This window comes from Hetaerina americana, unplaced genomic scaffold (assembly GCF_022747635.1).
Source record: "Hetaerina americana unplaced genomic scaffold, ioHetAmer1.1.p SCAF_32, whole genome shotgun sequence".
Taxonomy (NCBI): Eukaryota; Metazoa; Arthropoda; class Insecta; order Odonata; family Calopterygidae; genus Hetaerina; species Hetaerina americana.
This window is the reverse complement of record NW_027286897.1, coordinates 2,492,569-2,518,684: the sequence shown is the minus strand read 5'-3', so window position 1 is coordinate 2,518,684 and position 26,116 is coordinate 2,492,569.

Genomic DNA, 26,116 nt, shown 5'->3' with positions numbered 1-26,116 from the left:
CCGAAAGTGAGAAAATGTCAGAAATAGATGGGAAACCACACATTCTACTATTTTCTTTTAAATTGACAAATAGAATTTATTTCACTATAGACTTAGTTCATAAGATTAAAGTTTGCATGCTGATGCCGTGTTTAATTGAACGAGGGTTTTCCATGCAACATTTAATTCATTTAGTCTTCATGCGGTAATTAAAGGCATGCGCACCCATTGCACATCGAAATTCATAACTGCGCACTTACTTGTATGCATAATAAATGTCATACGTATTAACGAATGAATGGAGAAAATATTTGCGGCGAATTCAATACCTGAAATAGCACATATATTTGATATTGCCCATGGCAACTTGTCTATTGGGAATCCGGATCTTCTTAGCGCACCAGTAGTCGCCCAATCACCGTACTCTGGTCCTGGGACCGACACGCGTTTGAAATAATTTCTACCACCATCCGAATCTCAATCCCTTCCTCGCTAATACGGCTACCCGAAGATTCTCCATCATCAATCAAGCGTGAGCTGCCTTTTTTCCTTCTTCCATCGTTCATCACTACACCCTCGTCATCTTTCTACCCATGTGGAACGTATCACTTTAATTTCTTGTCGTATCCCGGCCCCCTCTATCACTGATTGACTCAACCGACTTCTCTTTCTTTAGCCGATCGAGATGTAGAGTCGCCTATTCCTTTATTCTCTGTCTTTGTCCTGTTTGCGCGGCCCAGCCTCCGATCTACGTTTGATGCTGTATTGTGTACCATTATTTCATGTACGACCTCACCGGGAACGTTTTCTGTCTACTACCGAGCTATAATTTATCCTAGCCTTTCGTGGAGAGAGAGCCAAATACTTGACGAGTTAAAGAAAATGCTTAGAATTTAGAATCATAAAGGATCTCATGCGGGTGTTTCTATCAAAAGAGGGCAATTTCCAATCGACTAGGAGGTTGATAGTTAAACTTTTAAGATGACCAAGACGAAAAGTTGATACACTGTTGTATGTTAATGCACAATAGCGGATGACTCCGTTGAAGTTACTGTTGCGGCATCTCCGGTAGTTCTTTGAATTTAAATATGTGATAAGTCAATAGATTGTCAGAAGTTATGTCTCGATGTATCCTTAGTTCATTTGAAATTTTTTCATAGATAATGTTTTATAAAAATGGTTCATAATCGGTTTAAGTCACCACCTCTTTTGACAAATGGAATATTTTTTTTAAGACCCTGAGTATGCATTTGTGGAGATGAATCGGTGCGGGCAACCAGTAATTACGCTGTATTGCCCAACCTCTCAATTTAAGCAAATCTCATAGTTTTGAAACCACTGGCCTAACCCTTAAGATGCTAAAAATATTATTATAGGTTGCATTTACGAAAGATAGATTACAGCATACGAGCATGTTCGTATGTTCTAAATTTCCATGGTATCCACCAGTGTGAACGCTTGGGTAATGCTGAATATTGAGTATTAATGATTCAACCCTCTCAAGAACTCCCTTAAGCATCACTATTTATATTATATCATATTGGGTATGGCATGAAATTTGATATCGAACATTCGGGAAGGATTAGAACACCTTGGAAATGGCAAAGAATCACATTACGTCATCTGCTATTAATTCTATATCAATTAAAAATAATTAAAATGAATAAACGACAGCCTTGTGGACTTGAAATTTTCCTTGTCAAGAATATTTAACAATGTTTACATTATCACGACGTCAATTTATTACTTAAAATCGGAATGTGACCCGGGAATCAGATTGACGTTCTTTCTCACTTAACAAACACCAAAAATTTTAATATGGGATGCTTAAGACTTAATTAATTGTTTTCTCCCTGCGAACAGCTGACGCAATATGCGCTGTTTATAAAATATCACCTTCTTACCTCTTATTCAGCTTATTTTGACTATGAATTCTTTTGGAAAACGTGTGATAAGTGTCTACTGGATATGAGAAAGCAAGGAATAGGTGACACTTTGGAGGGGATAACCTTAGAGGCATCCTCTTGTGTCGTGGCGCGGAGAGAACGAGACATGATTGGAGGACCGCGAGTGGCGGCAAACGTTATACTTCAGGCCACCAAACTTGCAGAGCTCATCAAACACTTCGGCTGGTGGATGGATTTCAAAAGGATCACCCTCGTACACACACACACACACAAACACACAGTGAAGGCATACATCTCGGACTGAGGGTGGGGAATTGTTGGTGTGGGAGAAGGGAGGGGCGAGTGAGATTGGGGGGAGAGAAGAAGAAAACTCAACACACCCCGAGGGCCGGTCAAGGCCCGCGAGCCGCAGGTTGCCCACCCCGCGACTCTTCCGAGGTGGGGAGGGAGAGAGGGAGGGAGGAGGTGGGAAAGTGTCGTGTGTGTGCTGCGAGAGGATTGAGGGCGGCGGAGAAAGAGCGGACGGAGAAAGGCCGTGGGTAGGGGAGGGAGAGGGGTTGGCGGGTGAGAGAGATCGGAGGGAGGTTGGGATGGGTGAGGAATTTATAGGAGAGGGAGGAGGAGGAGAAAGTGCGGAGGAAGAAAGGCGGGGAGTGGGGGGGGATGGAGAGGGAGGGCGAGTTCAAAAGACTCGAGCCCCTCTGTGGGAAGGAGGCGACTTGCCGGTCGAGTCAATGCCCCTCTCCCGCTCTGGGTGTGCATTTGTTGCCAAACGAATGAGGGAAAGGACCGGCCGCGAGTCCAAACGCCTCCCATCTCCCCCTCCCTCCTACTCCTCCCCGTCTCCCTCCGGGCTCTTTCCTCCTCTCCCTCCCACGCCCTCTCCCTCCCCCTCTCTCTCTCTCGACATATCTTTCACCTCTCCAGGCCTCTCTCTCTCTCTCCCTCTTTCTCTCGGGGTCCTCTTTCCCTTCCTGATTCGGTTCGGCCCAACCTGTCCCATGGCTCTCCCTTCAACCTCCCCTCCCCTTACTCCTCGCCCCTTATGGTGGCGCAGAGTTTTGGGGCGCTGCTGTGCGATGTTGCGATGTATCATCGGCGGTGATGCTCACGAGGTGCGGGCGTTGCGATCGTCCCGCAGTAAGTGCGAAGTGTGTCGTGAATTTGGAATCAGACGTGCGACATCCCATTATCATTTCGGGCCCTCGATTGGGGATAAAAACACATCGAGGCCTTGTGGACGTGGTACATCAGCATTGAATTTTTATCCAATTGAGTAATAATCAAGAGGTATTGACATTTAATCCGTCCAAGCTTCATATTTTGGTTACGTTATCAGAAATTCTTATTCCTCTGTGATCAATCTATCATTGATTGGCTACAATCTTCCGTTGCCTTTTCTTATCCCTTACCCTGGTATATTCGTCAAACCATCACGCCACAGAAGTTGACCAACTCACGCATCTCATATTTTTTGTACTGTCATCCTCAGGATCCGTCCTTCGCCTACTTTCCTTAAAACCTCTTGATTCCGCAAGGAATCTGACCAAATTATTTAGAATATTATTATATAGTTCGGCAATTCAAAAATAGGAATTAATAGGTAATTATTAATTTTATTTTATATGTACGATGACGTAATGTTTAGAACATTGGAGGCGATCCTTGTATTAATTGTTTAACGGGGTTCAATGACGGTGCCCATCTGTAGTGAATGAACTTCTATAATGTCGTAACGATGGAGCGGCAAACCCGACCACGCTCATAATTCGAATTGTTACTTTTACGGTGAAGTTGCACTGCCACATACTCGTAATAGATATGTCAAGGAAAATATTTCGTTGCAAAATTAGTTTCTTCCCTCTGATCACTGTGATTATCCACGTGCTTTTGCTAAAAATTTAATTTTCTGTACGATTTTGCATTATTTTGGGGTGTTACCGTATATTTTGGAAAGAATGGTCTGAGACATTCCCGAAAAATAAAAACATCTCGAGCTAAGATATAGAAAACGTTTATTACCTTAGTTAGCTGTTGGATGTTAAAATATATCTAGTGTAATTCAGAAAGCTGCGGTAATTGTCTCTCCATCCCAAGTAGAGGATTTCTTGCAGCCACACATATCTCCCATTTCATATCAGTTCTTTCTGTTTGAATTTTGACTGTTCTTCCTTGGCATCGTTTGAATATAACCAAGAATTTTAACAAGCCATCTGAGAAAACATTTCGTTCTGTCACTCCCTTCCCCTGCACGTCATGCGCTGCAGCGCATGGAGCACGTTGAATAGCATGCCTATGGTAATCGTTTTATTAAAGCTGTTCCAACTACCTTTTTGGTGGTTTGCGGTTCACCATAAAAAACTTCAGTTGAATCAATTATAACCCTTATGCTAAAGCTAGTGCAGTTGTTTGAATCGAAAAACCTGTTATCTTAATGAAATTAAATTTAATTAGCAAAAAATCAATTCAAAATTTTTTATTTTTATTCATTCGTTAAAGTTCTTTGTCAGTGTTCGAAGAAAATTCGGAAAAAGATCCTTGTGATGGGAGTGGGTCGCATATTTAGTAAATCTGGCGGAAAATTGCACTATCCTTTGAAACTTACGCCTTTGCTCGTCATTTGGGATAGTAAGAAAGCAACACATATAGCACTTGATTCATTACGGTCCAATTGCACTCCACACGAAGGTTTATTTTATTAATATAAAAATTTAGTGAAGTAAAGCTGTATACGATGTTTTATGACTCGTCACTTTAATTTTATTGTTTCATTACATTTAGACAATGCATGATGAAAACATTGTAGCAATAGCTCCTTCATAAATAATTTCAGCATCATTCATGACGTTTATTGGTCTAAGATCAGAAAATATTTGTAGAACTCATCACTTAAGACGTAGAAGAAGAGGGAAAAATTGATACTATAACTAATATTATTCGATTCTGATGGGAGATTATTGAACTTGTACATTTCCATGTTATTTTGATGGATATTATTTCAAAACAAAGAATGAGAGAGAGAGAGAGAGTGAGAGATAGAATTACAGTGCCATTTTAGTCACGATACATTAAAATGTATTTATATCATTGCAAACTTTGGCAATAAATTGTAAGAAATATAAATTTCAAAATTATTAGTTCATTTTAGCCGATTTTTATGCATTAATGCATTATGTAATGATGGAATAACGACGTAGCGTGAAATTAATTCATTTATATAACAAGAGTGGACGTGGTAGTCTAGGGGTAGAGCATTTGAGTAACCGGAGGGTCCGGGTTCAATTTCAAGAGCACGTCTCTCTGGGTACTCTCAGCCTCACCCGAGCTGTGTAATTTGTCGGGAACTAGAACTTCCTGGGAAACTAGAAGTAACACAAGAAAAGGATCTGACCCTACTACCCTAATGCGTACATTTTGTACACTTTTAATCTAGTGTAAACATATAGGCGTTCATGGGATCAACCAATCAAACTAAAATAGACACACTTGGCCAAAGTAAATAAGAGTGGGAGTTTTATATATTCTGGGCGGGAAACATTGTTCCAGTTGAATGATAATCTGAGCCTGGAATGGAAATACGGACATTGCATTGGCCAGGAGATATTTTTTCAAACTATTTTATATGAGCCTAAACTTTCTTTTAAGCAATAAACAATGAAAGCTACGTTTATAATTGTGAAATAGCGTAGTTGTTATAATTAATAGCGAAGAAATATATTTTAAAACTATCAACTATGCCTTCTTCCTATTTCATGAGTTTAGCATACAAAACTATGTTCGAACTTTATGTGCTCAACCAAAACATTTTTACTTTGGACTTTATTTTACCTTACCCACTTTTACGTGAAGTCATATTCTGATGATTTTTAAATAGTCAACTATACAAATTTTCAATTTTTCTAACGTACTGAGAAATCGTGCCTTCTTCGCTTGCCCCTAAACGTCTTAATCATGCAAGTGTAGTATCGTGACGAGACGACTCTTTCCCTCTCTCATTGTCTAATATGACAGGGAGTCTCACCACATTCGTGTTTGGTGGAATGAATGGTTAATTGCTATTGTTTCAAAACAATCACTAATCCGTCTTTGACTCTTCATTATCTTTGCTATGTTTCCCCAAAGGTCTTCATTGAAATTGTACGCAAGTCTGCTGGTATTTCTGGATGGTTCTTCTCAGGCTGCGGGTGAATGAAACACCCATTGAGAGCCTATACTAAGAAAACGTCCTATGAAACGGTTTTTTTTTTAATCACAAAGAAAATCACTGTGGCGTAGAAATGATATTATTATGCATAAATGAAAAATCATGACAAATCCGTATTGTTCTTAAAATGCCTTTCACGAAATCGTTTTTGTCGTATACATATACCTAATGCCATTCTGTAGGATTGAAGGGGTAGTGCTGCTTAGTGCTTACGAGATAAATTATGTATTTATTCCCCACTGATGCCAAACATCAGTTAAAGTCAATTACGCCTATTCAATAACGAACTTATTACCTTGAAATCGTTCCCGTAGCCCCTGATGTAAAATTTAGGAGTCAGAAAAGACATTTAATGAGCCATTTGAAAACCTCCTTGGTATCAACACGATTCCGGATTGCCTAGTTCTGCGAGTGAGTCTGGTAGAAATTCCATTTTGATTAGGATAGCTGAAAAGGATTACGACAGCTAAGCACTCTTGGGATTTACTTGCCGAATGGCCCTGTAGAATCATGAAAATCGTTGATGTTCCAAAAGTGTATATATTTATTTCTCACGATCACAGTTTTGATGCCATGGTCGTGTAAAATAAATACATTTTTGGAATAGGAGTTCTTTTTTTAACCTCATCATTACGAGAGTTGCTAAGAGCCTGGACCGAAAAAACCTAAACTGGCTCAGTTGTAGCTTTTATTTCTAAAGTTAATTTCTAAAATACGGCATGTAGACAGGAATGCTTCAGGATTCTTTCAATAATACGTGGAAGTTTCAGAGTTTGATGGAAAATTTATTCAGCTATATTAAAATTCCCTAGAAAAAAATACACTCGCCAGAGTTATCTGTAACAGAGAATAGTAATATTCTCTCTCGAAGTCTTTTGGAATTAAGTTCAGAAAATTGTAGATACCATTCATTTAATCGTCTTCTTTTGAATTTTTTGACCATCCAATTTTTAAATTCTTTTAACGAAAACTGTATTGATGCGCCAAGCAATATAATTTGTCCGTGGCAGCTAATCTGTATCTCGCTGATGTTTGTGATTGTTTCCTCGAGTAAAAAAATGTGAATATTAAGATATTCTATGACGCAGCATCTAAATTCCTCCTTGGAAATTCGTTCTTAGCAAAACACGCTGCGCAAAATATCGATTATGATGAAAGAAGCCAAGTTGCGAACACGTTTATTTGTATTCTTAACAAGCCAATTTCAGTCGTCATGGACTTAACATTTATGACTTACGGAAAGATATAAGGAGTGTCGTAATATCCTCTGTCTGATCCAAGTCTCATTTATTATTGATAGCCGACGCCCATTAGGAACTAGATATGTCAAACCTCACCCTCATACCTTGCGACGTTTTTCCGAGAGTCGTCGATGTTTTAAGTGTTCGGCGCTTAATCCCAATTTCACTCTGTTGACTTATAAAGACGATCCTACGATACGAGTGAGGATTTGGAGCTTTCCCGCCTGCCATTGTCATGATAAATCGGCGATGGCCGGTCGTTGACATCAGAGAGTGCTCCGCCGTTTTTTGAAGGCGTATTTATCTAGAATATGAACTCTTCTTTCATGAGTCACGGGAAAAATATTTTCGTGCACGAATAAGGATGACGTGATCCCATTGACTTTATAATTTAATTTTTTGCTAGCATTTTGACACGAAGAATGCTTTGTAGTGTGGATCTGGTAAAAGCCTTGCATTAAAATCAACGAGACCCCGTGAATTATATCATCATTAGTATGTTAATGAGAATTAATAGCTATTATAATGAAGTATAATTAATTGGTATTGTCAGAGAACCAATGATTTTAAAATATAACCAAAAAAATCTTTTCACTCTTCAGTTTGCGTTCTTAAAAAATACTTAGTGCAAGTTAGGAAATAAACTTGGTAGCAAGAATTAGGTTTATAATTTGATACAAATGGATAGAGCAGAAAATAGCGATTAGATGAAACAATTTCAATCCCTTTTTTCGCACGTCAATGAAGACTGCAAGTGTATTTGCATTCCAATGTTATCTCTCACAATTATGTTGTTGACAAATTGATTTCCCTTAGTGGATTGCCTTTGAGAATGGCTTTTCCTACTTTGATCTAATGATCTGATTTATAATGTAAAAAAATTAATGCACTGCCTTTTTTTAGAAAAATATGCTTATAATAAATATCTCATTAAGTACGTCGAATTCGCATTCCATTTAATGAGTGAAATGATCGAATGGCAGCTCAAAGTATTATACTAACGTCCGGGTTTATACTATTCTATGTTTCGTCAAATTTGAAGTTTTTATGAATAGAATTACTATCATGGTCATTAACTGAAACTCTAATTATGATACATTTATAATTAATCCTGTGTGAGACACGGAAATTAAACTTTCAAAATGCAATCTTATAATTATTCTAAGCTTCATGTGATAATAATAGTGTGTTAAAACTTTCACGGCATATCCGTCAATTTCAAAACTCTCTATGCACGATTGGGTCTCTACTTTTCAGGGTTTATTTCTATGAAGGCTTGATACTTAGCGGCTGGACAATTTTAAATTTGGCACATAGGACAATCCTTAATGACTGAATCATGCGTAGATTTTAACCGAATATTTACCGTAATATATTCTCACCCAATACTCGTTTATAATTTATATGCATGCATTTATATATTAACTCAAATGCATTATTTTGAATAAAATGTAGTAATTTTTATTGTGAAATGTGACTTGTGAATAAATTGTTTATTTTGCACATTTATAAAATACAATAATATCCCTTGCCAAAAAAACAAGGATGACTTCTCAAAACTTAGTTTTGGGAAATCATTTTAATTAATAAGTACATTTTTACTATCGCCGTCAGTGTATTCACATTTATTACTGTTAAATAATATGAACAATTAAAAATTACAACCATTAGCTACAGTAGAAAATGAATGTTTTTAACGTTTTGAATAATTTTTTCGTTGAATTTATATTAGCTTAAGAATTTTTTTATTTGAATGAACGTGTTTATTTTTGTTGCTTGTTTTTCTAAGATGAGTTGAATGCCTATTTATCATTTCCAAATAAAAGGAACTTGGTTTATATGCCAATAATCTACCGGAGAAAGAGATAATCGAAAATATGCGATCGATGGGAGAAAATGAGAATTTAAAACTATAACTTTGCGATGCCACAGTATTTTAATTGATTGTGACCCAGGTTTCGACGCTCAAAATCGTCTTCACGTGACTTTGAAGAGACGTTGGACGTCGAAACCCGAGTCGTATCCAAATAACATACTGTGGAATCGCAAATTTATAGTTTTTTTTCTGATATAAATCAATTTCAAAGTGTTACACCTGAAACCACAAGAAAGAGAATATTGAGGATAGAATATAGTTGAGGAAAACCTAGGTCCAAGTATACTTGATGCCGAAATAGAAAGAGTGGAATTGATATCAAGGGTGGATAACAATCCCGCAGAACTTCTCACGGGTCCAGGAACACGTGGGAGGAAAAGTTATAATGGACTTATTTGCCGCATATATGATGGAGAAATTTGGATGGAAGATTTCGTCAGATAAGTGTTATCCTCCGTGAACGTGACGTGAAAGGCCGTTGTATATGAGGACTCAAGATTGAATTCAAACGCATCAATAGAGATATAACAGAATAATACTCAAGATTATCAATTTAAAGTTGGAGAGTACGATTAATGGTTACTTAGAGTTCATCTATTTGGGTTCAAAAAGAGGAGAGGTATGCGAGATGCCGTTGCTGTAATGAAATCACTATTCGATGGAGCATACAAAGAAAGAAAATGGTAAGAACGGTATCAGAGGAACAGTAGATAGAAAAAAAAATCGTTGAAGAATTCATTTTTTTCTCTGTTGGATATTTTTAGCACCTTTTAGCCTATGCTTTCCAATAATCCTATGTAATCTCCTTGATATGAAGACCTGCCGTGTAGACAGGGGCTTGTCATTCGATCATACTAGTTATAAAAATCGCCCTTAAAACATCGTTATTTATTTTATTTAATAAGTACATTTGCTTAATAACTAAGCTTCCTATTTCGGTTTTATTTTTTTTTGCAATTTTTTTACGTGAGCTGAAAAGAAAACTATTCAAAATTCCTTTTTCCGTTTAGGATAAGTATTGAACTAATTTTACTAAAAGTAATTTTTTTACGCTTTATACTATTTATTATTGTCTATAGTCTTGCATACGGTAGTTAAATTTATTTATATTGGTTATTCTTTAACTACCGCACTTTATCTAAATTATAAAATTTTAGTAAAATTAAAAAATCATAATACTGAAATAAAAAAATAGTCATTGAAAAATTGATAAAATTAAATTTTACCTTTGTTATAAGTATGTTCTATTATTTAGTTCTCAGTTTGATTTTCCTTGGGTGATTTTTTCCCTTCGGTTTTATTAGGTGTATCTTAGGCTTTCCTTCGATTACACATGCGAATAAATTCTTTACATTTATCTCGTGTTTACTTCGCTCACCACTTTCTTGTTTTCGTTCTGTTGTATTGTTTTGAAAAGTCATGGAATATTTAAAAAAATAAGACAAAAAGCGAATCAGAAAAATCACGCAAATTTTTAATGCCTAGTAATCGCACACTGATTAGATAGTTAGTGTTTAAAGGCACCTCATGGTGTTCAGGCGAGTTTTAAAGATCAAAATGTTCGATAGTCAATTTGCTGGGGGTTTTAATTCTCAACGCGATGTTTAAAAGGAATGCAGAAAAACACATTTGGATTTGTAGCTCTTTGTAGAAATATTTATTTGTGCAATGCATTTCGACTTTTCCATCAGATACCAGATTCTTAGTGTCATATACATGAGTGGGACGGGCTGATTCGCGTTTTAATGAAAAAACCATTTCCACGAAAATTTATGAATTCAGTTTTTATTCTCAAATGGAATTGCAGACATTACGGAGACGATGCCTGTGACCTTCTAACCTTGAAAATTGTTCACGATAGTTCGACGGAGTGCAGGTGAAGATATTTTCGGGCGCTCGGGGCGACGCGTGTAAGTGGGGGATGACACGGGAATGGTTGTTGACACCGAGTTGCGACCGGTCTAGAAAAGGGAGAGTTGACGACATCCAGACGTGAGTTCACAGAAAATATTGCTTAGAGAAATCACCGAATGGCTCAAAGCTCTTGGACTTGCCAAATATCGTAGCTAGAAACTGCGTGAATTGACAACTTCTTGAAATGCACACCAAAGATGAGTCTACACAAATTGTCTTAACTGAGGCGCCGAACTGACTGGTAGGTTCATCGTAATGCCTCACTTACCTCCAACACGGTTCTAGATCCTCCGTCTGGTGTCGGCAGACGCGAGGATTTTTCCGTGTTTCCGTCTCCCCATCTTGCGATGACTTTGACTCACGACCTTCGTTCTGGGACAATGTGATACACAAAATGAGCTCATCGCATGGAAAATAATATTTATCGACAACAAAGGTGTTCAACTGACCATCTCTCGCAGAACTATTTCCTTCGAGAGGACGAAACCAAATCATTATTCCAGCCAAACGGAAGCGGGGGTGGAAACAAATGGATTTAACTGAGTTTAGGGGCATTAGAAGTGGAATGTTATGCGTAAATAATGTAAAAGAGAGTAGAAATCATTTTCTACTGTATTGGTAGAGTACCAAAATATTTAAACCAGACTGCCAACTACAATTGCCTACTTTGCAACTTTTAAAAGCATATATAATCTTTTTATCTATGCGCTATCAATGTAGGCGTTAAACGATATAGAATATCACTACCTTGATGTCTTTGTACACTATGTAAATGCCCAAATTATTTTTTTCATTTGTAAAATCAATAATAATATAACCTAACTTCTATTTCTGGAAAAACACCCTTTCCTGCTAGTATTTTTGTTCTTAAATTTTGTTAGGAAGTTTTAACTTAAAAATTACGTAGAACTCTCTACGCCCAAAATTCTAATGTTATGGCTTTTCTGCCATATTATGGGTATAAAATCTAGGCAGGCATCAGTATGTGTAAAGATAATGTTGGGCTAACCCGTGTAGTTCATACATTTGTGCCAAAGATCCAAAGAAGGGTAATTAACTGACTGTTAATATTTACTTTTGTTTATGATTTCCTTTTTTGAATATTCAGTATAAAATGCTGAAATATTTTCAGTGGTAATATTTTACGTGACTAATACATAAAAATAATAATCAGCAGCATTTAATTTAAAATGTAGCTGTAATAAGTGTAGAACAAACATTATCATCCCTAAAATCATTACACTTCGATGGTTAAAGTTTAAAGCGTGAGATGTCAGTTCAATTCCTCAATCCGTAGCTAAAAGTACCCCTCTGTCCTCTGGAATCACCCATTTTGAATACTGCCCCTTAGTCCCCGAGGCAAATATAAATAGTACCCGGTAGTACCAAATGGCGATATTTTTTGCCTAAGATCCTCGCGCGACTACCCTCGAGTGAAATCCTCATTCTTGCATCATTTCAAGGAGATGAAAATTGCAAGTTTCCCCCACGCAACCGACTCGGTCGGGTCTCAATTAATGGAAGCTAATTGCCTCGGGATTGAAGGCGAGAAGTGCCCTGCGCTGTGTACATAAAAGCCAATGCGACGTGCCGCCTCCCGACGCGGGATGCAAACTCGATTTCTTTCGAGCGCACACAACACATCCGGTTCCCGTGGGATTTCCTCCTCTTTCCATCCTCCCATTTTTTCCTCCTCCTCCCGAGGGCTGGATCCTCCAAGCTAGTCTCCCGGGTGGTGAGGCAGAGGAGAGGGTAGGGGTGGTAGGAGCGGGATGGTTAGGAGGGATGGGACTCGGGCTAATTTAGGAGTGCCCTTAAAGATCGAGGGACCTTGGGGTCCCCGAAGGCACGGACGTCGCTAAAAATTGGCGAAGCTGGGCAGGGTGTGGTCCCTCAACCCCCGGGAGTGTGGAATAAGTGGGAGAATCAGAGGCAGGATGGGAGGGTGGGGGTTTTCTGAGTGAGGGCCGGGAAGGAGTTTGAGTTGGTGGGTCGAGAGCGTAGGGGTGAGAGCACAAGAAGCCTTGCAGTGCACTGCCGTCTCATTGTTCCCGAGCCAATTTATACCTGGGAGCCGGATACTCCTGGAAGCCATGACTATAACCGGGGGTCTAACTTGGCCCCCAGTCGGCAATGTCGATCACCTCCAACCACCTCGCTCCGACCCCATCCATCCCTTGCCGAAAACGTGCCTCCCACGCAGAACTTATTTTTCACTTGGTCCGCAGGGTTATTGCTCTGAGGAAAAAAAAGGACCGCGAGGGACAAAAATTTGCAAGAGCCACCATAATTCGGCAAGACGAGAGGGAGTTTAATTGGCAGTAAAGTCGGTTTCATATTCTTTTGGGGCGGAAGTGCCGAAAATAGTCGTGCTTCTTCCCTCGGTCAGGGTATGCGTGATTCGTATGTCTGGAAGTTGATGCAGGTTTCTAAAGATGGATGAGAGATTCTCTCTTTTGTACCCATTTAAAGAGCTCACTGAGAGATTATTATGGGATTGGATGGACATGTTCATTACCTTGAAAATGACATTTTTCGGAAAGAATATAAAGGTTGTTTTAGTGATAATGTTCCCATATCGTGAGCTAGTTAACAGTGCAATTTTAATGATTATCTGTATCAAATTATCTGTTGTACATAAGAAAGATCTTCGGTACTGACTCTCAAATTAAAAAATATTCCCACACTTCATTGCGTTAATATAGTGGTGACCCTGGTTTGAACCCTCTGGGAAAAGATCCGTGGTAACAAGTGCGTAGGTTGATGTGATAGATTATGTTTGAGCTCATCTCGTACCTATTACACATTAGATATGCATTTAACACATTAATGGGTATAATTTACGCAATAGGAATGGAGAGCTACTTCCTTTAAATGTGCTTTGGCTAGCCCTCTGGATAACGTGGTATCGAGATAATCACGTTGAATTTTAGATAATAGTGTTCCGGATTCATGAAACTTATTTTATCCCGGAGACTGCGTTTAGTCGCCGAACTTTAATTATTAGGCTACCTAAACACCAATTATATGTGTCATATAATTTTTTTATTTTGCCAGTAGTCATCATAAATAATTCTTTTGTGTATTCATCGTTCAAGTTTTTCGAAGAAGTTATCCCCATGAGTTATCTGCTTACGAAAGTCTTTATCCAGATATACCTGTAAATGTCCTCTGGCCATCCTTCACCCAACGGTTTTCTTCTCCATTCTTCAGGCTTTCAATCACTTTCACCCTCCTTCTTCCTTCTTTAACTCTATCTTTTCTGTGGGTGCTTCCCGTCACATACTTAAGTAAAGAGTTCTATTGTATTAGTAAACCTATTCAGATATATTTATTTGGTTAACAAAACTAAAGAGGTTCAAATAAGCTGAAGCCATTAGAGATCGTCGGCTATTATTATAGGTAGCTTTCTTTGTAGAGTTACATGGTGTTGGGCATTGAAAACCATAACATGTCCCCCTGGACCACCAGTACTACCCTAAATGGGGAATATATACACTTATTTCCGGCGAATTTTCCTTAGATTATTTAGTACCTTTCAAAATTTACAAAATCCCTCGTAGCATTTTCCCTACTTCCACATCGCTTTCCTATCATTTTTTTCACATTTCTCAGGTAGGTAATAAGTTATATTGACCCTGAAATATTTATTACAAAATCTTAAAAATGAAATAAAGGGTATTTACTCTATTCCAATCAGAAATTATACACCAAAATTCCCTTTTTCCAACCGCTAAGAAAAGTTTGTGTTGATAAATACTCATAATCAAGACGGGAAAGGATCCTGTTAATTTAGGAACATTTTAAGCATAGCCATTACATTAGTTGCGTGTGCTCAATAATAAGTATCGAACTAAAATTGAAAGGATAATGGCCTTTGACTACCAATGCCCTATTGGTCAAAGCAGCAGTATTTTCCGTAGAGTATTTGCATTATTTTCCTTAATTGTAACTCGTCCTAATACGTATTAAATCACTTTCTCGTTTTCATAGCACTTGTGCAAGGTTTATGAGATTACATATGTACTTACGTCCAGTACCTTACAAATGGTTTCCTACCCATGGATAGTGTCCATTATTAATTTTTACGTTAGAATACTGCCATGTGGACCTGCTGATTCCTCGGCGCTATTCTTCGTCCGTTGACGGTTCATGCAATAATCATAAATAATTTTGGAAGTGACAATTCAAATTTTCCTTCTACGGAAAGAAAGCGTCTATTATAAATAATATCTACACACTGATTCCCCTTACTGTGCTTCATAGTTAATCACCATTTCGTTCAACTGCAGCAATGTTTGCACGCTGGATTCCATTATCCTCCCAATTGATCTCCTGAGCGAGAAGAGGAATATTTCAGTGGACCTGTTGTTCATAATTAATGACCATGGCGGTCTCACAACATCCGTACACCTCTTCTTCATTTCATTCGTCCATCGCGTGGAGAAATCACTGTTCACGCAAGCAAGTTTATTCACGTATACCTATTTTTTCAATCAAGACACCCACAAAAAATTTTTTCTGGCTCGGAGGCATTGAACTCATCTTTACCGAAATACCCGTTCCCCTAAAACAATTTGATTCATATGATAACGCTGTGCTTATTATTTTTCATTGACTCGATCTTGCAGAAATTTAGCTACCTTTTGGTTTTCTTGCTATTCCGACCATATGCTTGACAGTTGCTATATTTTATGGACATTTTGATAATTATTCGAGTCTTAATGTTTATTTCGTTTGAAATTTAAAACAAAACTAAAGACCTATGTTATCCATTGAAAATAATTTTCGGCACCAAAAACATTTTGATAAATTTCCATATAATAGGAAAATTCGGGTATAGACATATTTTATGTAAAAGAAAAAAATCTTTCTTATTGATCCCGAGTGTTTACCCGACTGATATTAAAAATTTGCTTTTTGGCGCACTGTTTTAGGTACGTATAAAACTTCTATCATATTTTATATATCCCTAAGTGTACGCTACACTATTTTGTAATGTTTAGTCGTATATAGAATGAACCTAAATATCTCGTTTTAAAAAGCGATATTACTACCGATGTCAGAAGTAGAAATACAAGTATTTCCCAACCAACTGTACAGCTGTTGGGCTTGCAGATGAATTAAACATGTCGTCTGCTTGCGCATTACTCTTTGGATAGTGATGAGTGTAATTCAAACAAATAGCGAGTGCGAATATTTATGCTTTAGACCAGGGGTGAGAAATCAACGCTTGCTCCAAAAGCGCTCTTTGCTTCACTTTTGGCATTGGGGAAATCAGTGCACAAGCAAGTACCACAAAACGATCTTTTTCCATTCCGCTGAAAAAATATGTCCTGCTGAAAGAAGAAAGCGCTAATATTTTAATCCCTGAAAAGTGCGGAACAATATTTTGAATTTTTTTTTTGCTGTGAAGGTTTTCGCATACATGAAATTATGTAAGTGAAAATTCTAATTTTTAGCATGATCATTACAACTGAAATAAGACCAATACGTTCCCTGTTTGAAATTTTGCTCGCTATGGAGTAATTTGAAATTTGAAAAAATAATTCAAAACAGGTATGAAGCAAAAACTTTCGAAATGCATTTAGAGATTTTAGAATAGCAATAATCCTGTCCAATGGAATAGGCCGAACGTAGATCCTGATAGTACCAGGGTACCGTGTCATTGACCTGAGCCAAAGTCAACGTTCACTGGCATATGACGTTCATTTCTGCCCAGGTTAGGACAAAGAGATCTTAAAAAAAGCATGGAAAGATTTCCCTCATCTATGCCTCAATCGCTAATATACCGCCTAATTATTTCTATTTTCTCTCGTCACTGTCGCCGCCCACATATCGAACAGAATGAAGAAGATGAGAGACGGTTGAGATGCACACACAGATGAGAAGTTAAATCCTACGGACGGCCGGAAAGTTTGCCGCTCAAGGTGTTCGAAAACTTATCTCTTATCCTTTTCCCAGAGACCATCGAATCGCTTGCTTCCTCATGTGCATGTGACTTCATCCCCTGACGACTGCTTCTATCCGAGTGATACAAGTGACAAATGCCCGGAGCCCACACAAGGACGGCGAAAAAATACCCGTTATGCGAACTCAAGGCGTGCAAAAATTAGAAAAAAAATGCATTGAAAAGGAAACCGCGACCATTCGGCTGCCATACAAAATACAAAACAAAAAGCAAAATTTGTCGGTAATATATGATGCATATAATTAGTAAGACGAGTAATGTATGAATATTAGGATTACTCGGTGAGGAGAAATATAAGGAGTAGTGCAAATTTTATTTCATACATTATGTATTATATATACATTGTGCGTTCCGAATGGAATGCAATTAAATTTCCAGCGCCACTCCTATTGGTCGGACTTGGATCAAACCACTTGGAGTAGGTATTGGGGGACGCTAAGCTTTACCGCGAAACTTATCTCAGTGCTCTCCAAGCTGTGTAAGCATCAGGAAGCCAGTTAATGTAAACCTCTGTGAACCACTCGTGTCACGAAAAAAATGGAATCGACGATCGAGCAACGTTACGCGATCACTTAGTGTTGTGGTAAACTGATGAAACTCTGCTCCGTCCTACTCACAAGTTTTGAGGTGGTTAAAGGCCTTTAAGGAGGCCCGGGAAGAGGCTCACGACGAACCAAGCTCTATCGGCCGTACCGCCTGTATCTAAGAATATTTTTTTCATGCTCTGTGGAAGTTTCGGTGCCACTGTTTAATAGTCTTTTTACGTATGCAACATGCTAGTATCGTTTCTCTTTTACCTGGGGCCGTCTTACAGACTTTGTGTGTGTGTGTATATATATATATGCCATAAACACAGTAATCAACCCGAAGGTCGGTTTGGTAGGTGATGGTAGAGTTCACCCAGTACTAAGCCCGATGGCGTGTGAAATTCACACATCAGTGTAGGGGGCCAGTTCCTTTTCCTGTGCCGGTTATGGTTTCCCAGGAAGATCCCCGTAAAATCACATAACTTGGGTGGAGCTGCAGGTGCCCAGAGTGCCTTGCCAGGGAATCGAACCCGGGCCCCTCCGGTCAGCAGTCCAACGCTCTACCCCTGGACTACCGCGACCCATATATATATATATATATATATATATATATATATATATATATATATACACACACACATATAGGTGGTCCAGGGGTAAAGTGTTGATCGTAGTTCGGATCATAGTTCGTAGTTTGGTCAATAGATCGGATTGGGTTCGATTCCCAGGCAAGCCCCTCTGAGCACTTGCAGCTCCACCCAAGCTACGTGATTTTTATGTATATATATATATATATAACTGTATATGTCCTTTACCTTCTTTGTTTAAAGTCAGTACTGTAATATTGCCAGCCCCAGCGGGGTAATGTTCTCATATGCCCCAGAGATGGTTGGTTCGCTTCCCACCTCTGTGGGTTTTCCTCCACCTAAGGTTTTGGTGTATGTCATTGTTTTCAATTTTGTGATAAGGGGTTAGGTGGAAGAAGAATATACAGCCTCAATCTCGTTCCAATAAAAAATAACGCTAAATAAATAACGAAGTAGTATAAATGGAAGATCCTGCATGCCAACAATAATTTCATAGGCATGCTGATGGATTAATGCCAGAGATTTTGAAAATTTTAATTTGTGCATTGATTTAAAAAATTCTCCGAAAAGCGATGAAAATTTCGGATGAAGCTAACTCCGTATGGTTTCTGTTTCCAGCTATTTGCATGTTGTCTTAACCATGATTATTATTTCATCGGAAAACCTAACTACAAGTTTCTCATTTACTTGATTTTTTTTATTGCCAAGTTAAGAAATATTCAAACCATTTATTTCTGTGCCTCATCAAATATATCTGGAAATGGGATGGTTCACTTTAATATCGTAATTAGCAATTCATTACTTTTTTAAAAATACAGCATCCTTTTGCTTTCCTCGAAGTGTGTCCTTGACGAACATCGTTCTTGATATCCCTAATGGAATGATTTTCAAAAGAATTGGGGACAATGGTTGGGCGTCTCTGGACGTTAATATAGCAAGAGTTGATTTTCAGATTTCGTCTCTTCATTTATCCTCTTCACTTGTTTCAGGAGCTTCTTTCTTTTATGAAGCTACGAAACAATTTGGACGCTTAAAATAAGTCACGATTTCCATTGTCAATTGTTAATTCATTGCGAAGAAAGGGGCGACATGAAGAAGTCCCATGCACGCCCTCACACGTTACAGTGGCAATATAACCCAAGGACAAAGACAGCAATCAACTCCGACTCCTTCTTTCGTCTTTTTTAAAGGATTTTTTTTCTGGGATTTCGGAAATACAGTGAAATCTTCTTCTCCCCTGCCCATTTACCTCCCCATTCCGTATGAACCTCTCCTCAACCTCAAAACTCACTCCCTCCCCTCTCTCCCCCAAAGCTTTCGCTTTCAAAAGAAATTGAAGGAGTAGCCTTTGCCAATTCTCACTCTCTTCCCCACTCCCTTCTCTCTCTCTCTCGACGAGGAAATTTTATTGTTCCAAGGTTTTTTTTTGGTAGTGACCTCGAGCTTCTTCTCCTCCTTTGCTGCATCATAAGCCGCCAGTAAGATTCTCTGTCAAGATGTTCCCTCTCCCGTTGTTAAAAGGTCGTTCTCGTGACAGCCCATACCCACGTTTTATTCTCTTTTTTTTTTTGACCGCTCCCCTTTTGCTTCCAAGGGTGCTTCGTTGGACCCACTTGGCTGGCGGCCGACGTTTAGGTGAGGTCTACTTCGCCCGGGTTTATACGTCGACTGTTTTTCGTTTATGAAAACGAAAGAGAAAGTTTTTCCTCACTCATCCGATGTGTGTTCCGCATTTATTCATATCGAACATGGTAATTTATTTAATTTTTCCTGGAAATCACGTGAAGGGATGGATTTTTCATCCCGTCAAAATTAAAATGCAATTAACCAAAGAGCGATTTCTACGGCTCAATCTCAAAAAAACCCACAAAAAACTTTTATCGGACAATCATGCGTCTGAGTACTCCTTTTGGTTTACGGAGCTATTCCCATTTTTATCTCTTCGGGCCCAAAACTATTTTGATGCACAGGATAAAAAATATGTGTGATGGTCCTTGCTCAATTTTGCCGTGGTAATGGGAAAAATATTCAATTAGGCTAAATAATTATTGCGGGAGAGAATTGCATGGTATAAAAAAGAATCATAATGGAAGATTGACTTTAGCTTGAGCCTGGTTATGAAATATGTTCCCCTACAGGTCTTTCTACAGGGAAATGTCGGTTTATGAATTTTTATCACGAAAAAGAAGTAACGTATTGTAGCTTACCATTTTAGACCTAGGATTCTATGTTTAATATATATATATATATATATATATATATATATATATATATATATATATATATATATATATACATACTTGTATAAATTCATGCATGCGTAAATAAACACACCCATATGTACACACTATCCCTCTTGGTCCGAAGGAAACCCATGTGATTTTCTAAATTCTGATATCTCTAATTACGAATGTAATGACCATGCTCTCTCCTCACCCATGGCAAAATAATGAATCTAAATGCAGAAAACGGATTATTAAAATGTCAAAGATGGTAGTTACTCATTTAAGAATGAAAACTATCATAATTTGAGCCATGGAGTTGTTAAAAATCTAATGGGTGAAATAATAAGATCGCCATAGCTTAGTCACTTATTTAACGAGGTAAAAATGCTATTTGATTATCTCAGCCAATAAAATAAAAACATGAATAAATTAATAATTCGTTATGTGCAAGCTAGAATAGGTCGGTAAAATAATACAGCAAGTGATAACTTTCGAATATTCAGGAGTAGACATAACAAGGTGCGGGTGTATCGAAGTACGAAAACAAGTGGCCAATTCAAACAAAGTAGCAGGCTGTCTTAATGATGTAATCTGGCGAAACAAATAGCTGAAACTAGAAACAAAAGTGCTAATCTACCAAACTACAGTCAGACCCATAAGGACGTACATGCATGTATGAGAAACAAGACCAAAGCGATCATAGCAAAACAACTCCTAGTGACTAAAGAAATGAAATACTCCATCGAATATCGGGATGTCAACTAGTTGACGGGGAAGAAGCGAAGCGTCAGAATATTATGTAAAGTGAACAGTATAAATGAGTTTGCTGTATACTGAAATAAACAATGAAACCAACCCGTGAGATGAATGACGAAAAACAGACTCTTAAAAATGTCTTGAGTTAAAGATCCCGACGGTAAACGAAGCTGAGGACGGTCAAGAAGAGATTGAATGACAACTTAGAGCCAAGCTGTGGAGAAATCAGTAAGGCACAGGTTTGAGGGCCCCTCAAAGAATAAGGAAGGAGGCAAGACTCGACGACGAATCAAACATTGTTTTATATTTATTCTGAGTTGAAAAATTAAATTTGGATTTTTTATCCTTTAGGGGTCTTTTATCTTTTCTAACTTTTGTATTAAAATAATTCTTTATTTTTCGCTTCTCGACAACTCTAAGGTTCTTTATTGCAGCTCTGAATAAAATTTTCCATGCCACTAATTAAGAGTCTCTCCAATTCACTTTGTTGAGTTAAGGCTCAGGTCATGGTGTACAATAATTCGTTCCCATGTGTCAATAGGAGAATAAGGCTATATTTGATGAATATAAAATGATAAATGCCTATTCCGACTCATTTTCAATTCGAGACTCTTAAACTACATAAGAAGTCAAGTATAATTAATAAAATTAAAGAGTAGTAATGTTAAGTCCGCGTAAATATAAAAACAATGGAAATGATAATATAATATATACGATAATATAGTAATTCCACAGTTTTGGGTTTTCACTTCAAACCATTTTTTCTTTTGAAAATGTCCTCAAATAATTTACTTTTAATAGAGTAGATGTGTTTATTATGATTGTTTTACAATACGTCAATCCTTTTTACATGAAATTCTAAACTATTGGTGGCCTCCACACAGGTAAACCTTCAATGCCACCCTAAATTTTATGTATTTATTTATCAACTCATGTATGGGTTATTTATTTTAGCTATTTCAAAGCATCAGGTTGCTGTTAAGAGAAGTGCGGCCCTGATATTCCGTATGTTGTGTTCTAATATTTTTCTTAATTCCTTCTTCCTGCCAAAAAATATCTATGCCTTTAATCTATAATATTTATGCCAAATTGTGGTTTATGCCGTGATTCGACCACAAAGTTTTCCCGTAAATTCCCGCAATTGGAAACCTTTTCGCTTGCGAAGTTTCCAATGGGGTTAGGTGACCCTTGCAGTCCATCCGACCATTGCTACGACTTGTTTCATCTCCGCCATCTCGGAAAACCCTCGTCCCATCGCGGTCGTTACGAGCGTGGTTCCAATTTTTCTGGATCCTCATTCATTCCACTTCAGGCCCCATCACCCCCACCGACTTCGTCCCAATGCTATTCGCCCCCGAGGCGCAACCCCTCGGAGAAAACCTCATTACCTTACGCCCCACCTTGGGAGGAGGTATATCGGACTGCTTTTCCGACCCCTCTCTCACCATATCTCTCTCCTCTAGCGTAGCAGCTCCAAACGAGATACTCGAAGGTCATTAGTCACGTCTCGAGGCTCCAGGGGATTTCAAAATAATTACACAGCAAGACCGACACGCGAAACATTCGGGAGGAGTCAAAATAAGATTATATTTGGGGGCGTGTTTTGGAAATCCGAAAATTGGCGTCGGAAGCACCCAACTTACTTGACGCGCCGTGAACACTGAGCTTTAAGTTACAAACTGCTCATCTTTTCTCCCATAACTGAGTAACGAAGGAGCTAAATGTTTCATATTTTCTTGACTGACATTTCAGTAATTACTTGAGCGAATTTATATTCGAAAGCGGAGGATCGGAACCTTTTGGATGCGAATTCCTATTTGGAGGGCCGGAGAGAGTTCAGGTGATGAGTGAGGTGCCTCCCAGCTAGAAGATATTTTCAATGATATTTTCTAAGGTATAAATACCTCCAGTGTCTTTGGTTTATTTAACCTTTCTGTGTTAGAATAGAAATTTATTTTGGTGGATTTAATGTATTTCTTGAAAATTTAATGATTTCTGTGCTTTCCTTCGCTCTCACCGATTCGTATATCCGTGCTTTCCTATCAAATACTATTTCTTGGAAGATAGTTGGCTTCGAACATTAACACCAGTCTGAATGTAGGTGAATTTCTTTGCGATGGCCATCTCAAAGTAAGTATCCTTAGTATATTGTATTTCTTTGGCGAATTTTATGTAGAGCCATTGTTTCTTTCATCGAACCGGAATAATTCCCTTGCGTATAAGGAAATATTAAGTGGCTAAATTGTATGGTAATCACGGAAACTGGGTATGTTTACAGGGTTCGTCCAGAAAATAAGTGTACTGAGCTCAGGAAAAAAAATGTATTACACTTTTACATATCTTAAGCTAATATTCCTCTAAATAGGACCCTTGTGAGTCGATACACTTGTTCCAGCGGCGTTCCCATTCCTGGAACGCTCCCACGAAGGCATCATCGGGAACCTCTCGAAGACACGTCGTCACGGCCTCTTGGACGGCGTCCAAAGTCCCGTATCACGTTCCTTTCAAACTCCTCTTTATCTTCGGGAACAGAAAGAAGTCCGGTGGTGCCAAGTCCAGGCTGTAGGGCGGGTGCGGCAGCGTTGCCACGCCGTGCTTGGCCAAGAAGTCCGACACGACAAGCGCGGTGTGAGACGGCGCATTGTCGTGATGCAGCCGCCAGATATTTTTGATCGCTGGCCGGACGCGGGCGACTCGTTTTCGAAGCCTGTCAAGCACTTGGACGTAAAATGCAGCATTTACAGTTTGTCGTTCAGGAACAAATTCGTAGTGGACGACTCCCCTTTTGTCAAAAAAGACAATGAGCATCGCCTTGATCCGAGATTTGCTCATGCGAGCTTTCTTTTGACGGGGTGATGATGGGGTAAGCCACTCCGCACTTTGTCTCTTCGACTCCGGGTCGTACTCAAAGATCCACGTCTCGTCACCCGAAACAACGTTCTCTAAAAAATGTGGATCATTTTTGCAGTGATCCGCAAGTTGTGTCGCGATTTCCAAACGATTGAGTCTTTGATCATCACTTTCGGCACCAACTTTGCACAAATTTTTCGCATTTGTAATTGCTCCCTAATAATCTCGTGCACTATTGTTTTTGGCACATTACACTGCTCTGCTATCATCAGAACACTAAGACGACGATCAGAGTTCAGTACATCGCGAACTTTTCGCACATTTTCGTCGGTGAGTGTCGTTGATGGGCGTCCAGGCCGTGGTTCGTCGTCGACCTCTTCTCTGCCTTCCACGAGCATCTTGTGCCACCGAAATATCATGTTTCTGGACATGGCTGACTCCCCGTAAGCCTGGTTAATCATACCGACAGTTTCGGTAGACGATTTCCCAAGCTTTACCGCAAATTTGATGGAATAACGCTGCTCCAAAAACTTCGACATCGCGTTCCGTGACGTGGGTCGAGCGTGGAGGTTCGCGTTAACAGAGCTCCTCACTACACCACAGCTCAGAGCCGACTGCCTTTTTCAGCGTCGCTTGCCAACATACCCCCCTCCAATCGCAGCCGGTCAGAGCGGTGCTGGGCGCGCCTGGAGCGGCGGGAAAAAATCAGTACACTTATTTTCCGGACGAACCCTGTATGTCAGTTGTTCATTCTAAGCTATTTTCAGCCAACCTTTTCGATGTTTTTACGTTAATTCTTCCATTACATCCTACCCTCACTTCATTCCTGGTATATAGATACTTTTTATCATGGCAAGCTCCACTGTGAATTTTAGTGAACTTTTTTTCTTAGAATTTATCCCATTAGTTTCATATTTGTTTTAACTCACTTTCTTAGTGTACTCGCTTAACCCTTGAGAGAATTTCAATGCAACAATTTCAGAGTGTAAAAATCATTCGCCTTTACTGGGATTCGAACCCAGATCCCTCAATATCCGGTCAAGTGCTTTAGCCACCTAAGCTACCGAGGCGTCCTCTTAAACTCTGAAATTTTGGGGCTTTTAAAGGAACTAGATTGAAATTGTTGCATTGAAATGCACATTAGCGGATGACTCCGTTAAAAGTTACTGTTGCGGCATCTCCCGCAGTTTCTTTGGAATTTGTCAAAGTATAAACACCATAAGTGTTTAAAGTTGGCTTTAACCTCGTGGATTGTGGCGCGTCGCGCACGACTACGAATGCCTGTGACATTGTATGTCCGGCATTTCGTCACAACATCTAGTTCCTTTAAAAGCCCCAAAGTTTCAGAGTTTAAGAGGACGCCTCGGTAGCTTAAGTGGCTAAAGCACTATACCGGATACTGAGGGATCTGGGTTCGAATTCCAGTCAAGGCGAATGATTTTTACACTCTGAAATTGTTGCATTGAAATGCACATTAGCGGATGACTCCGTTAAAAGTTACTGTTGCGGCATCTCCCGTAGTTTCTTTGGAACTTGAGAGAATTATTTATGAGTAGCTCGGTGTATCTATTTTATGTCAGTCTTTCTGCGGTCATCATCATCTTCTTCTGAAGGTTAGATGGAAATATCCTTCTAGATAAAAATATCCTGGTTTTGGATTTGAGAATATATGAATGCTCGGGTACAAAGAGAAGTCATAGATGGAGATAGCTCGGATACAGTAGAAGTTACTTCAGGTGTTCCCCAGGGAATTGTTATCTGACCTCTTTTAATCCTACTTTACGTTAACGACATTGACTCCGTAGGTCCTAGTAAGATACGTTTATTTGCCGATAATACAGTGGTTTACAAGAGATATCCGTAATCCTGAGGACATAGTAGCTTCATCAGATTACCTCAATGCTCTACAACGCTAGGGCGCAATTCTTCTCCTTACGTCCGTACTACTTTGACCGCGTTGGTCCAAAACACTACCAAGATACGTAAACTGTTCCACCTGGTATAGTTTTTCCCCTCCTATTTTAATGTTTAGCTTAGCCTTTTTCTTTCTAGAGAATCGCATAACCTTTGTTTTATTTA